Source organism: Heliangelus exortis, unplaced genomic scaffold (genome assembly GCF_036169615.1).
Source record: "Heliangelus exortis unplaced genomic scaffold, bHelExo1.hap1 Scaffold_131, whole genome shotgun sequence".
Classification (NCBI taxonomy): Eukaryota; Metazoa; Chordata; class Aves; order Apodiformes; family Trochilidae; genus Heliangelus; species Heliangelus exortis.
In genome coordinates, this window is record NW_027285950.1 from 243,395 (window position 1) to 256,426 (window position 13,032).

General features: G+C 44.9%; 1 protein-coding gene and 3 long non-coding RNA genes across 9 annotated transcripts in view; 3 read left to right on the forward strand and 1 right to left on the reverse strand.

The window, feature by feature from the left end:
- LOC139790699 (maestro heat-like repeat-containing protein family member 7) overlaps nucleotides 1–13,032 on the reverse strand; it is a 90,843-nt gene that overhangs the window by 58,155 nt on the left and 19,656 nt on the right. The window lies entirely within an intron of this gene.
- LOC139790705 (uncharacterized) lies at nucleotides 2,546–4,093 on the forward strand. Its single transcript, XR_011723585.1, has 3 exons — nucleotides 2,546–2,633; nucleotides 3,168–3,253; nucleotides 3,902–4,093. It is a non-coding gene; the product is annotated as an uncharacterized lncRNA (long non-coding RNA).
- LOC139790707 (uncharacterized) lies at nucleotides 4,133–8,857 on the forward strand. The gene is made up of 3 exons (XR_011723586.1): nucleotides 4,133–4,153; nucleotides 4,803–4,955; nucleotides 8,691–8,857. It is a non-coding gene; the product is annotated as an uncharacterized lncRNA (long non-coding RNA).
- On the forward strand, nucleotides 9,004–10,567 carry LOC139790708 (uncharacterized). The gene is made up of 3 exons (XR_011723587.1): nucleotides 9,004–9,089; nucleotides 9,566–9,780; nucleotides 10,538–10,567. It is a non-coding gene; the product is annotated as an uncharacterized lncRNA (long non-coding RNA).

Sequence of the window (13,032 nt, forward strand, 5' to 3'; positions counted from 1 at the left end):
AGAAGGATCCTAAAGAAGTAATTTTTTTAATATGAATAACATTTTGTCACCTCAGACTCTAGACTGGGACCTGTTGTTCTTTGAGGTTTCTAAAGTGTACTGTTTAATTGCTGGCATTTCAAATCTAATGTCAGCATGTCATTTAATCTTTGAACAGCCACAGATGACCTTTGTGAAGGAGGCTCAATAAGGTGAGACTTTACAAACCCCTACCACTTGCTTGAGGGGTGATTTTAGAGACACAGCACTGATTTTGCTTTGTTTTTTAAGGAGCTTTGAGACTGAGATGAATGATAACACTTGGAAAGATTCTGAAGATTCACTCCTTTTTACCCCTAAGGTATGGTGCATTTACAGGAGAAGTGTCCTTGAGAAATCTCTTGAAGGCAAGTTTTCTCTGGGATTGAAAGAAACAGAAGTTCCAGCCAGCATTGTTTTCTCCTTAGAAGCCATCTCTGGCCTTTCTTCTGCTGTCAGATTTTGCTAAAAAACCTGTAGCTGTGGCAGAGAAAGCAGTAGATTTGTGTATTGGGGCCAAAAGACATAGGTATACAGTCACATTATTTTATTTCTTCTTGTTCATTTGGCTCAGCATCTGTTGCAGGGGGATTCTGCAGTGATGGGGAACCTGAGTGCGGCAGCTCAAGCCACTCACTAATGCTGGAGATGCCAGCCAGCATCTTTAGTTTTAAGATGATTCCATTTTCTTGCATTGATTTAAATAGAAATAATGCATTTTTCTGCTGTGATGCTTGAAATTTAGGCTGATTTGTGCAGTGAGTCTGCTGATGCTGAGAGTTCCTTGCAGATAAGAATTCTGAAACTTTGAGAGCTGAATTTTACTGTAACTGAAATGAAGCTGGGCTGAAGTGGGGAATGGCTTCTTAGGGGCTGTGCAGGAGCAGGGCTGAGGCTGAGGACAGGACGAATTCCTTTCTGCTCCTCCAGATTTCCATGGAAAAGCTGAATGCCTTGTAAATGAAAGCTCAACAAGTTTCCCTTTTCTCTTTTCAATAAAAAAGCTTTTTTCAAGTAGTCAGTGAAAGGCAAATAAGATGCTTGCTTCTGCCCTTTTAAAAGCTTCTTTCCATTTAACTCTTTTCCTAAAAGTTACCAGACCTGAAAGAAAAGCAGAAGAAGCAGGAGAAGGGAGGCAATGGTGACCTGCAAAGCCCTGCAGCATCTGAGAATGTGAAGAAGTCTGTTGGCAATGATGGCCTTCAAGTCCCCAAGGCACCTTTAGAAGTCAGCACTGGTGAGAGAACTGAGTTAGGAAATAGAATCAGAAGTTGGAAGGGACCCATCAGGTCCAACTCCTGTCCCTGTGTCTGTGGGCACCCCCAGAATCACACCTGAGAGCTTCATCCAAAACACTTCTGGAGCTCCGGCAGGTTTGGTGCTGTCACCACTTCCCTGGGGAGGTTCTTGCATTGCTCAGCTGCCCTCTGGCTGCCAAGAATTTTCTGATGTGTGACCTAAACCTCCCCTGATTCAGCAGCTTTTGTTCCTTTTAGTTCCTTGTCTTGAGATGTAGGAATCTTGTGCTTTTCTGTCAGAATTTCCCCATGAGGTTGATTTGGCATCATATGAGCAGTCAGAGCCCAGCTGGAACCAGGAGTTGCTGTCCTTGGGTTTCCTCTCTGGTCTCCAGCTCCTTGCCCCTTTTTCTTTGCATCCACATTTTCCCAAAAAGTGCATCCTTCAGGATTTAGGCCCCATGGGGTGGCTTAAAGGAGAGCCCTGCAAGTAGTCTGAGCAGCCCAGGAAGCCACCCAGCCTGAGCCTTGTGTTCATCTGCTGGAGAAGAGATTTAGATGTCCATCCCCTGAAATAAAAAGGGGTTTTTTGTGTCTTTGGGTGGATTTTTGGAGTTTTGAGACTCTGCTGCTTTTTAAAAGGCAGTGCTTGGGTGTCTGGCTTCTGGGAAGGTCCAGGGGAACACCTCCCTGGCAAGGAAGATTTTTGGACTCCAAAAGGAGGATTTTTTCTGGGTGATTTGAGTGCTTTTAGGGTGAGGATTTTGGGTGGTGTTTCTCTGGAAGCTGCTGTGCAGTGGGAAGTGATAGCAAAGTCTCTCTTCTTCTCTGGGGTGTAGGTGCCCCAGCAGCCCTGGAAGCAAAGGAACAGGAAGATGAGGATTCTTCTCCCTGGGATTCTGAGGTACTTTGGGTGAAGGACAGGGAGGTGGCCATGGGGGGGCTGGGGAGGGGAGGAGGGAGATCCAGGAGCACCTGAGAGCTTGCTGGAACTGGAATGAAGCTGGGCTGAAGTGGGAAAGTGCTTCTCAGGGGCTGTGCAGAAGCAGGGCTGAGACTGAGGACAGGAGGAATTTATTTCTCCTTCTCCAGATTTCCATGGAAAAGCTGGAGGCCTTGTAAATCAAAGCTTAACAAATTTTCCATGAAAAAGCCTTTTTCAAGTAGTCATTGAAAGGCAAAGAAGATGCTTCCTTCTTCCCCCTTTATATCTTCTTTTTCTTGATCTCTTTTAGGAAGAGTCACCTGTAGAGGAAGTAAAGCAGGAGAAGGGAGGCAAAAGAGAAGAGAAAAAAGCTCCAGAGTCCTGGATTGTGAAGCACCATGTTTGTAATGGTGACTCTAAAATCCCTAAGGCAGCTTCAAGAGACATCACTGGTGAGAGAAGGGAGCTGGGAAATAGTGATGCAATTCTTTCTCTATGACTATTAAATGGTGTTTTATAATATAAAGGGTGTTGCTCTCCAAGTGGTGGAGGTTCCTTGTATAGGAGCTCAGTGTTTGCTTCCTCCTAGCATCTTGATACTGATAATTTATGCCTGTCTCTGTAGTGCCTTCAGTGGTGTTATCTACAAATGTTCCTTGGCCACCAGGAAAAGCTGAAACCCCATTTTTCCACAGGCTGAGTGAGAGATCATGGACCTCGGAGTAACAGGAGTGGTGTATTTGTGGCCCTTAATTCAGAATCTCTCCTTTTTCCATTAAAATGTAAATTGCTCCAGAAGAAAGGAATTCACAGAGGTGCACGTGAAATTGCTATTATCATAAAATGATTCACTCCTGCAGCTCACAAATTTTAGACGATGTTTTATTTTGTTCTCAGCCTTTTCTCACAACCATTAAAGATGCACTCTAGGTGTAAATAAGTAGTATGAAGTCATGCTGTTTATAAAAATCTGTTTTTCACTGTAGGTGAGCACTCTGGCTGTACCTCCCAGATATCAGCAGCAGCTGGAAAAGAAGTTATCAAGGATGCCATTGAAAACTCTGTGGTGCAGGTATGGAAAGCCAAATATTTTTTAATTAGAATATGAACTGTGAAATTGTATTAAAAACTATGATGAATAAAACAGTAAGTGGATAATGAAGGGAGAGTCCTGGAGAGGCAGAGTGAGTCTGAAGTGGAGCTGGATCCAGTCTTCCTATGGTGTAAAATCCTTGTCATGATGTTGGATATTTTTTCTTTTGCTGCTTTGTTTCCAGCTGGTTTCCTTCAGTTTTTTTGCCGTTGTTCTTCCTGTTGTGCTGTGCAAACAAACAATACAGTCAAAAGCATCTTTTCCCCTGCAAAATGCATATTCAAGTGAAAAGGGAGATTTTTCAGTAACATGCTGATCTGTTGGATGAAACGTGGCTTTTTCTTTTTAAGAGAAAAAGTCTTGAATTTTTGTCACCTTTCTGATGCTTTCACTGCCTCTGCAAAACGTGTGTGGGTTTGGCCATGTTAAGAAACGTTTGAAAAAAGGTTTTTTTTGCAGTGGGATTAAGGCAGACATCCTCTGGAGTTTTCTGTAACAGCTCAAGTGGAGCAAATTACTTGGAATTTGGGGCATGGTTTGGTGGGCATGGTGGTGGTTGGACTTGAGGATCCTGGAGGTTTTTTCCAACCATAATGATTCTGGGGTTTTATGGCTCTGTCCTCGTAGGAGCAATTGGCCCAGATGCAGAGGGAAAACCTCTTGCTCCGCCAGCAACTGGAAGACAGGAAGCAGCAGCTCATCCAAGAAAGTGTAGTGACTGTTGCTCAGGACTGCTTTAATGACATTTTCAAGAAGCTCAAGGCTGATACTGAGCAGAAAGTTTATCTGTTGGAAGAGAAAAACAAGGAGTTATACGAAAACTGCAATGTCTTAAGGGAACAGGTCCTTAGATGTGAAGTTGACAAAGTAGAAGCACAGGTAAAGTACACAATATTAGCAGTGCTTAAGACTATTAGCAGTACTTTGGGGTTAATATCTGAGTTTTGGGGCTTCTAAGGGACCTGGCTGTTCCTCAGAAAGTCAACTTCAGACACCAACCTAAGCTTTCTCTTCTGTATTTTACGGTGTGTGGCAATATTTAAATTTCTTTGTTCTTTGTGGCTCTGTGAAAGACCAAGAACTGCACACAAGACTCTTGAGGACCTCAGTTAAGGTTTTTCTGCAAAAAACGAGTAGGAAACGTGCTCCTCTGCAGAGTATTCCACAGCTTCAGGCAGAGCAATGATTTCATTTCTTTAAGATGGAAGGAGGGGAAAGAAGTCCAGCAGTGCTGTCAGTCATTTTACCCTGTGAATCACTCTGTGTTCTTAGTACCAAAATAACAGGTACCAAAATAACATACACATGCTTGTGTATGGTTCAAGAAGAGTAATACTTGAGGGTTTTTTTTATTTATTAGAAATCCTCCTGAAGAGCTGTTGGTAGTTGAGGTGCTCAGCATTTGGCTGCCGATGGCCAGCAGATTTTTCCTGCTTTTGGAGTTCAAGACAAGGTCTAATTGTATAAATCAACAAATTAAAGACAGAATTCATAGTCTTATAATTTTCCTCATGCTCATCTTCATTAGTGGAAGATCAGAGGGCTGCAACGGGAGCTTGCTGATGCTCTGAAAAAGCTCTCCATGGCAGAAGCTTCGCTTGATGTCGCCACGTGCTACAGAAGGAACCTGGAGGAGGCCACACTGGGCTTGAAGAAGGAATTGGGAGAAAATAAATCCAAGGTACACAAACTTTAGAATCCTAGAATAAACTTCCTCGTGATGGGGGGATGATGTGTGGAGGAAGCACAGCTTTTTACAAACTTGGTGTCAGGGTTTAACACTGGCCCAGCAATTAACCTGAAATCACAGATGCTCACTATTAAATCCCCCCTCCCCTCCCTGATAAAGAAAGGGGAGAGAATAAGGGAGAGAGACTGATAGGTTGGGAACTAAACTACACAGCTTTAATGAAACAGTAATGATAAAGAGGAAAAATTACTAAATATATACAAATATACAGGAAAATTGATCCCACTTTCCTTCACCCCTTTTCCCCCAATAACTCTCACGTCACCACCGAGGCTGCAGGGTGGGAAAGTCCAGGCTGGACTCCTGGGGTCGGGATCTGGAGGCAGGAACACACAGATTCAGGCTGGCACGGATCAGGACCACAGGCAGAGGAAGGGATGGGATCCTCCTCCCAGGATCATAGAATCATAGAATAGGCTGGCTTGGAAGGGACCTCAGAGATCATCGAGTCCAACCCTTGAACATCTACCGCCACAGTCACTAGACTATGGCACTGAGTGCCATATCGAGTCGCTTTTTAAATGTCTCCAGGGACGAAGAGTCCACCACCTCCCCAGGCAGCCCGTTCCAATGTCTGATCACCCTTTCCGTGAAAAAATTCTTTCTAATATCCAGTCTGAACTTCCCCCGGCACAATTTAAGACCATGCCCTCTTGTCTTACTGAGAGTTGCCTGGGAAAAGAGACCAACCCCCGCCTGGCTCCATCCTCCTTTCAGGTAGTTGTAGAGAGCAATGAGGTCTCCCCTGAGCCTCCTCTTCTTCAGGCTGAACAGCCCCAGCTCCCTCAGCCTCTCCTCATAGGATCTGTGTTCGAGTCCCTTCACCAGCTTGGTTGCCCTCCTTTGGACCTGTTCAAGGACCTCAATATCCTTCTTGAACTGAGGGGCCCAGAACTGAACACAGTACTCAAGGTGTGGCCTTACCAGGGCTGAGTACAGGGGCAGAATCACCTCCTTGGACCTGCTGGTGACGCTGTTTCTGATACATGCCAGGATGCCATTGGCCTTCTTGGCCACCTGGGCACACTGCTGGCTCATGTTCAGCTTCCTGTCAATCCAGACTCCCAGGTCCCTTTCTGCCTGGCTGCTCTCCAACCACTCTGTCCCCAGTCTGTAGCGCTGCATGGGGTTGTTGTGGCCAAAGTGCAGGACCCGGCACTTGGCCTTGTTGAAGCTCATCCCATTGGAGTCAGCCCATCTCTCCAGTCTGTCCAGGTCTCTCTGCAGAATCCTCCTGCCTTCCAGCTGATCAACACTTCTCCCCAGCTTGGTGTCACCAGCAAACTTGCTGATGATGGACTCAATCCCCTCATCCAAGTCATCAATGAAGATATTGAACAGAACTGGGCCCAACACTGATTCCTGGGGGACACCGCTGGTGACCGGCCGCCAACTGGAAGAACCCCATTCAGTACCACTCTCTGGGCCCGGCCCTCGAGCCAATTCTTAACCCAGTGCAGAGTACGCTTGTCCAAGTTGTGGGCAGCCAGCTTTCTCAGGAGGATGCTGTGGGAGACGGTGTCGAAGGCCTTGCTGAAGTCCAGATAGACCACATCCACAGCCTTCCCCTCATCCACCAGGTGGGTGACCTGATCATAAAAGGAGATCAGGTTGGTCAGACAGGACCTGCCCTTCCTAAACCCGTGCTGGCTGGGTCTGATCCCCTGTCCATCCTGCAGGTGCTGTGTGATTGCCCCCAGGATGATCTGTTCCATAACCCTGCCAGGCACTGAGGTCAGGCTGACAGGCCTGTAGTTTCCCGGGTCTTCCTTCCGGCCCTTCTTGTGGATTGGCGTGACATTGGCCAACTTCCAGTCATCTGGGATGTCCCCAGTGAGCCAGGACTTCTGGTAGATGATAGAGAGAGGCTTGGCGAGCTCTTCTGCCAACTCTCTCATCACCCTTGGATGGAGTTCATCTGGTCCCATAGACTTGTGGGGATCCAAGCAGCCCAGTAGATCACTGACAGTTTCCTTCTGGATTGCAGGGGGGGTGTTTAGATTCTTGTCTCCTATAGGCTCCAGAAGCCAGCTGTCCTCAGGATAGCCCGTTTTACTGTTTAAAAACTGAGGCAAAGAAGGTGTTAAATACCTCAGCCTTTTCTTCATCTTTAACAATTACATTCCCGTCCATGTCCATTAAAGAATGAATGTTTTCCTTGCCCCTCCTTTTGCCACTGATGTATCTGTAGAAGGACTTCTTGTTATCCTTCACAGAGGTGGCGAGATTTAGTTCAAGTTGTGCCTTTGTGTCTCTAAAGAAGCAAACAGGGAGAGGTGAAGAAGGGGAAGCAGGAAAGTCAGGAAAGGCAGGAAGCTGGCTTCACCCTTGTGATCCCTCAAATTTATCCTGAGTATGAGGTGTATGGGATGGAATTCTCTGTTTGTTCAATTCTGGCATCTCTCTTGTCCGTTCCTCCCCAAAGGAGGGCTGAAGGTGGGACCTCTTCATTCCTCTTGGAGGGTAAAATGTTCCTCAGAGCTGGTCAGTGGCCTTGGTTCTGCTGTTACTATAAAAATCAAGTTTTATCAGTCCTAGAAGCAGATACTGTCTGAGAAACTTGCTGTTAATTTCAGCAAGTGCAACTACTTCCAAGAGACTGAGATGAAAGCAAAAGTACAAGACAAAAAATCCCCTTTATCCTGGCCCAAACCAGGACACTTGGTATCTTTGTCTTTGACACGGTCCAAGGTTTGTATGTGGTAAAGTGCTCTGCAAAAGAGACTGAGAAAAGTTTTATCTGATTTCTGAAGGACAGTAGACATAATGGACTGCATTTATGTAGAAATAATGTCTGCATTAATATAGAATTAATGTCTGCATTAATATAGAATTAATGTCTGCATTTATATAGAAATAATGTCTGCAATAATGCTGCATTTGGGCTTCTTGCTGCTCGTCATGCTTCCCCCACTTGTAACAGAGAATCATAGAACTCTTTTGGTTAGAAAAGATCTTTAAAATGAAGTCCAAGTGTTCCCTCAGCCCTGCTAAGCCCAATCCTGTCCCTCAGCACCACATCCCCACATCTCTGAAGTCTCTGTAGAGATTTTGACTCAGCCCCTGGTTCCAGTGCCTGACAACCCTTTTGGGGAAAATATTTTTCCTGGCCCTTGGTGAATCTCATACAGCCCAGGTCCCTCTAGCAGAGCTTTCCTGCCCTCATCAGATCAAGCCTCCCAACCACTTTGGTGTCATTTGCACCCAATCCCCTCGTCCAGATCACTGATAAAGATGTTGAAGAGAACTGGTGCAGAGCCCTGGGGACCACCCTGGGACCACCACTGGGTTTAACTCCATCCATCAGCATGCTGCCAATTCTGATTGCTTCTGGAACTTACCCTGCATGAATATAGATACATCTATAGATACACAAGGGGGCTGTGACGTCCCTTTAGGAGAAGGATGAACTTTTTAATTCCTATTTTCAAGGGGGGGAGCAAACGAAGGGATCCAGAGAGTGCCTGAAAGGAGTGGGAGGGTGAGTGTCAGTGCTTAGAGTGGAGAAGATTTGGTAAAGTAGCATGTTTTGTGTTCATTTCCTAGGAAGAGGGAAGGTTTGGAATGTACTGACAGCTCTTTGGGTAGTGCAGACAGGGGCATTCCCTGAGCTCTTCAGCATAAAAACTCAGCTGAGTGCTGTGGAATCTTGCTGTTCTTTTACAGCTGCAGGAGTTGGAAGAACATCTTCAGCATGAGCATTCAATTCGTGACTTGAAGAGTGCTCTGGAGAATAAGGAAAGAGAAAAAAGAGATTGTTTCCAGAGACTGAAAGACCTCCTGTTGGCATCTTCTGGGAGTGCTACTGCAGTGCAACACCTGGAGGAACAGATACAGTGGTAAGAGAGTGGCACAGGGGACCAAGGTGTCTGCTGCTGTCTGAGGTGGTGAAGATGCTTCTGTTTGTCCTTTCCCTGCTGTTCTTTAAGAACTGGTGCTCTGGTGGTTCCCTGTAATAAGAGCTGTGTTTCTGTTTAAAGCCTTGGAGCTAAAAATGCCAGACTGGAAGCCACAGTTGTGCAGCAAAACAGTAGAATTGAAACCTTTCTGCAAGGCTCACCCCTGGTAAGCTGCTCATAAACTGCTGCCTTTTTCCCAATTGCTGTGGGGCCTTTGGAATATTTTTATTTTTTTCTGGGTTGATGTTTGGACTCGGTGATCTCAGAGCTCTTTTCCAAATTGTGGGATTCTGAAATCCTGGCCAGGAGCAGAGGGGCTTCTGAAAGTGTTCTCTGTGTTATTCTTTCCCTAGAGCAAAGTGGCAGGGTGGGGGAATTCCTTCTCTGAGGAATCCTTTTCTCTATGCTTTTCTGTCCCACAGTGTTCCTTCATTAGCAGCTTGAATAAATAAGTGCTGAGAGGGAGGGATTCTTTCTAAATAAGAAGAATTCTTGCCCGTGGTAGCTCCTGGGTTCTGCTTGGTTGCTGGAGAATGCACAAGTGCCTCAAGGAGTAAATCTGTGCCCCTGACACTGGGCAGGTTGAACAAAAACAGTTCCCTTTTTAATTTGTGGTGGGTAAAAGTGTGTTACCTGCTTCAGGAGCAGGCAGCTTCCCAGGACTGAGTGGAAGAAATCAGAGCCCACGACCATGAAGCAGAGAGAAAGCTGCTGCTCAGCAGAATGGGAGACCTGAAACAGGAATTGGAGAGTGAGAAATACACCCTGAGAGAGAGCATTGTCCTAAAGGAAAAATGGGAAAAGCTGTATCTGGAGGAAGTGAAAAAGAGAAGATGGTTACAAAATGAACTGGAAAGGTAGGTACATGCTTTTTGGAGTGGTAATAAGAGTTTCCTTTTTTCCTCCTGTCTTTTCCTGCTGGGGTTCCTCTTCTACATCTGGTCAGCATTACAGCTGTTAGCCTGAGATGGCATATTTGTGAGGAAGGTTCCTTTAACCCTCCCTCTGTCTTAATATCTCTTGAGCATTCCAAGACTAACACCACTAATAGTGGAATTAATGTTTGTGTTTTTTTTAATTAATTGTACTTTACCAGTCAGATTTTTTGCCAGTCTCTAATAAATCTCCTCCTTATATTCAGTAAGTGGCAAAAAAAAAAACAAACAAACAAACCATGAATTTTATGTCCTGTACTGTTTGAATAAGGATGTGCCCTACAGAGAACAGAATTTAATTCTATGAAGGAAGAAAGTGAATATTTTTTTTTTTTTGCTTCCATTTGAGGGTTATGGTTTGAGCTTCCCATGGGAAAGGGTGTTGTTGTGCAGGTGTTCACTGCCTTTTGCAAAAAGCTGTGTAAGCACAGAGCATTCACAGATTTGAAGCTCTCATGCTGAGAAGTCTCAAGTGTTGGTTGCTGCTCCTTGTGGGAAACGTGACTGCTGAGAAATCCTCCAAAAAAACCTCAGCTCAAATGCTATTCAGGGTTTGGTCACTGCTAATCCCTTCAACTTTCACAAGTTGAATAATAATCAAAGACCTGGGGAGGGAGGGGGTAACTGGGCCAAAGTGACTCCCAAAGATAACTCTTGGTACGTGTCTGAATTTTTTCAGAGCTGAGGAAAACCAAGGAAAAGCCAAAAGGAAGCTTTGTGGGAAGCTTGTTCTTTCCCCTTCCATCAGTGAAGGTCTGGATGTCAGTGCTGAGCAGTATCTGGTTGAACTGGGACATTCTGGGAACACTCTTTCTCTAAGTTCAAGTTTAGGAGGAAGCTTCCCAAGTTCACCCAGAGGAGCAGAATCCTTGGGGAACAACATTTGCACCCATTATGCAGCTCAGGTAAAAAATTTGAAATCCCACCCTCAGCATCTGTAAGCCAAGTTGTGCTTTTTAACCTTAAAGTTACAACTCGTTTGTAGTGATTACTCATGGTGTAACTCCTCCTCATCACAACCCTCCACATCTAGGTAGGGGTGAAGAGTTTTGGTTTTGAGGGTTGTTCTCTTTTCCAAGAGCACACAGGGTGTTGAGGAGTTTTTGAGGGCAGTGGGAGCTTAAAAACCTTGCAGGAAAAGGGGGCAAGTGAATTAATGCCTGGGAAAAAGGGAGGAGCTGCCAGTTTCCAAGGGGCAGCCTTTCCCTTTTCTCCTTTTCTGCAGAAGGAAAAAATATAAGTAGAAATGTAGATAAGTTTGGCTGAGAGAAGAGCAAGAGGGAGAAGAAGATGTGAATCAAAATCCCCTCTTTGCCTTTGCTTGGGTGGGGGCATCTCTTTCCATTGTTAGCTATTGGCTTGTTGGGTGGGAAATGTGATGAAATATTCTCAGGAATTGGGTCCCTTGGCTTTCTGTGGAAGTTGGCTGAGAGGTGGAGGTGTAGAGCAGCTGCTGTGGGGAGAAGATGAGGTGCAGGTCCTGTGCCCTGTGTGCCATCTGCTTTTTCTGTTTTGAAAGTCTGAGAGTGACAGAAAGAAAGAGAAGGAAGAGCTGAGCTGCCCTCTCAACGTGCATCTGGACAGAGAGCTGGAAATAAACATGGAAGTGGAGGAAGAGTCTGAGAGGTGGGGCTTGTTCATATCCCTGAGTACAATTCAAGCTGGATTCAATTTGAATGTAGAGCTGGGTGTGCAGAAGAGTTGGTGAGGAAATTCCATCCTCATCTTAGTCCTAGCAAGACTCTGTTCTACATGAGATGAGAGCTGCCAAAAGAGGTTTCCCTGCAGGGAAAATCTGAATTCTTCCACAGGTGAAATTTGGAGCCTCCAGGTGTGGCATAGGAATGCTGGATTTTTTGTCTCAGCAATTTCTGTTAAAGACAAAATTTCTGTGATGTTTACACAAGAATATGTGAAAAAGGCTGCTTGTTGTTCCTTTGCTTCATTGTTTTCTTCTCAAATGTGCTTTGTCGCTCAGAGAGCTTCTCAAGCATTAAACAGGTTATAAGGGAATATGGGGAGCGAATGTCCCTGCATGAGTTGAAGAAAGAAATAAAGGATGGTTATTCTGAAATGGCCAATGAAGCTGCTAAAATGCACACAAAGGTGAGCTCTGATTTGTGTGAGGCTTTTTGGTGGTGGTGTTTTTTCTCCTGGAAAAACTCTTACTCTTTCCCAAGGCTTCTTTTCACGTTGTTAATTTTTTTTTGTTGTTTTTTTCTGGGCTGTATTTTGGAATGGATTTGGCTTTCCATGGTGCTGCAGCAGTAGATGGGTGTGCCCAAAGTTTTTTCTCCTGGAACCTGTCTTACTCTTTCCCAAGGCTTTCCAATTGCTTCCCTGGGCAGGATGCAGTGAGGTGATGCAGAAAATGTTGTGGAATTTGTTTCTCACTAGTGAGAAACCCTGGTTTCAGCCCAGCCTTTCCCTTCTCCTGGGCACCCAAAAAGTGCTTTTTGAGGTGGTTATTGCTGTTTGAGTAGCATGAAAGAAAAGTCCCCTGCCCTGGCAGGGGCTCATGATTAGTCCCGAAGTTTCTTGAGTTTTTGTCTTTCTCTTGGAGGAGTTATTTTGGATGATTACATTGAGGCAGATTTAAATAGAATCACAGAAAATTATGGGTTGGAAGGGACCAGCCTGTGCCAGTGCTCTGTCACCCTCACAGTAAAAAAAAATTCTCCTTTTTATTTATATGGAACCTCCTATTCTCAAGCATTCATTGTCTCTTTTCCTGTCAAATAAATCAAGGTTCTTCCTTCAGTTAGAGCCTCTTTCAAGTGCTCACCATGCCAGTTTCCTCCCCTTTTAATGACTGACAGGATATCAGGTTTGATGTTCAATAGATACAGAAAATTTTGCTTCTGGAAGGGGAAGAGAAGGACAGAGCTGTAGGTGACCATTGGGACCTAACGAAAGGCTGATATTTCCTGCACATTTTCTAAAATAAACTGCAGCTTTCACCTAAAGAAGAGAATACATCTTCCCCCTTCAGTGAAAGCCATCTTCTTAATTAATATTTAAAAATTTCTCAGTGTAGAGGGAAAAAAAAGGTGGTGTGTTTGTCAGTGCAATAATGAAACTTGAGTGTGCTGTAAAAATTCCTCTAAAGCATGAGAGGTGGTTTTTGTGCTGAAACCAGGAGGTTTGGGTGTGTTTGACTTCCCATGAGCTTTT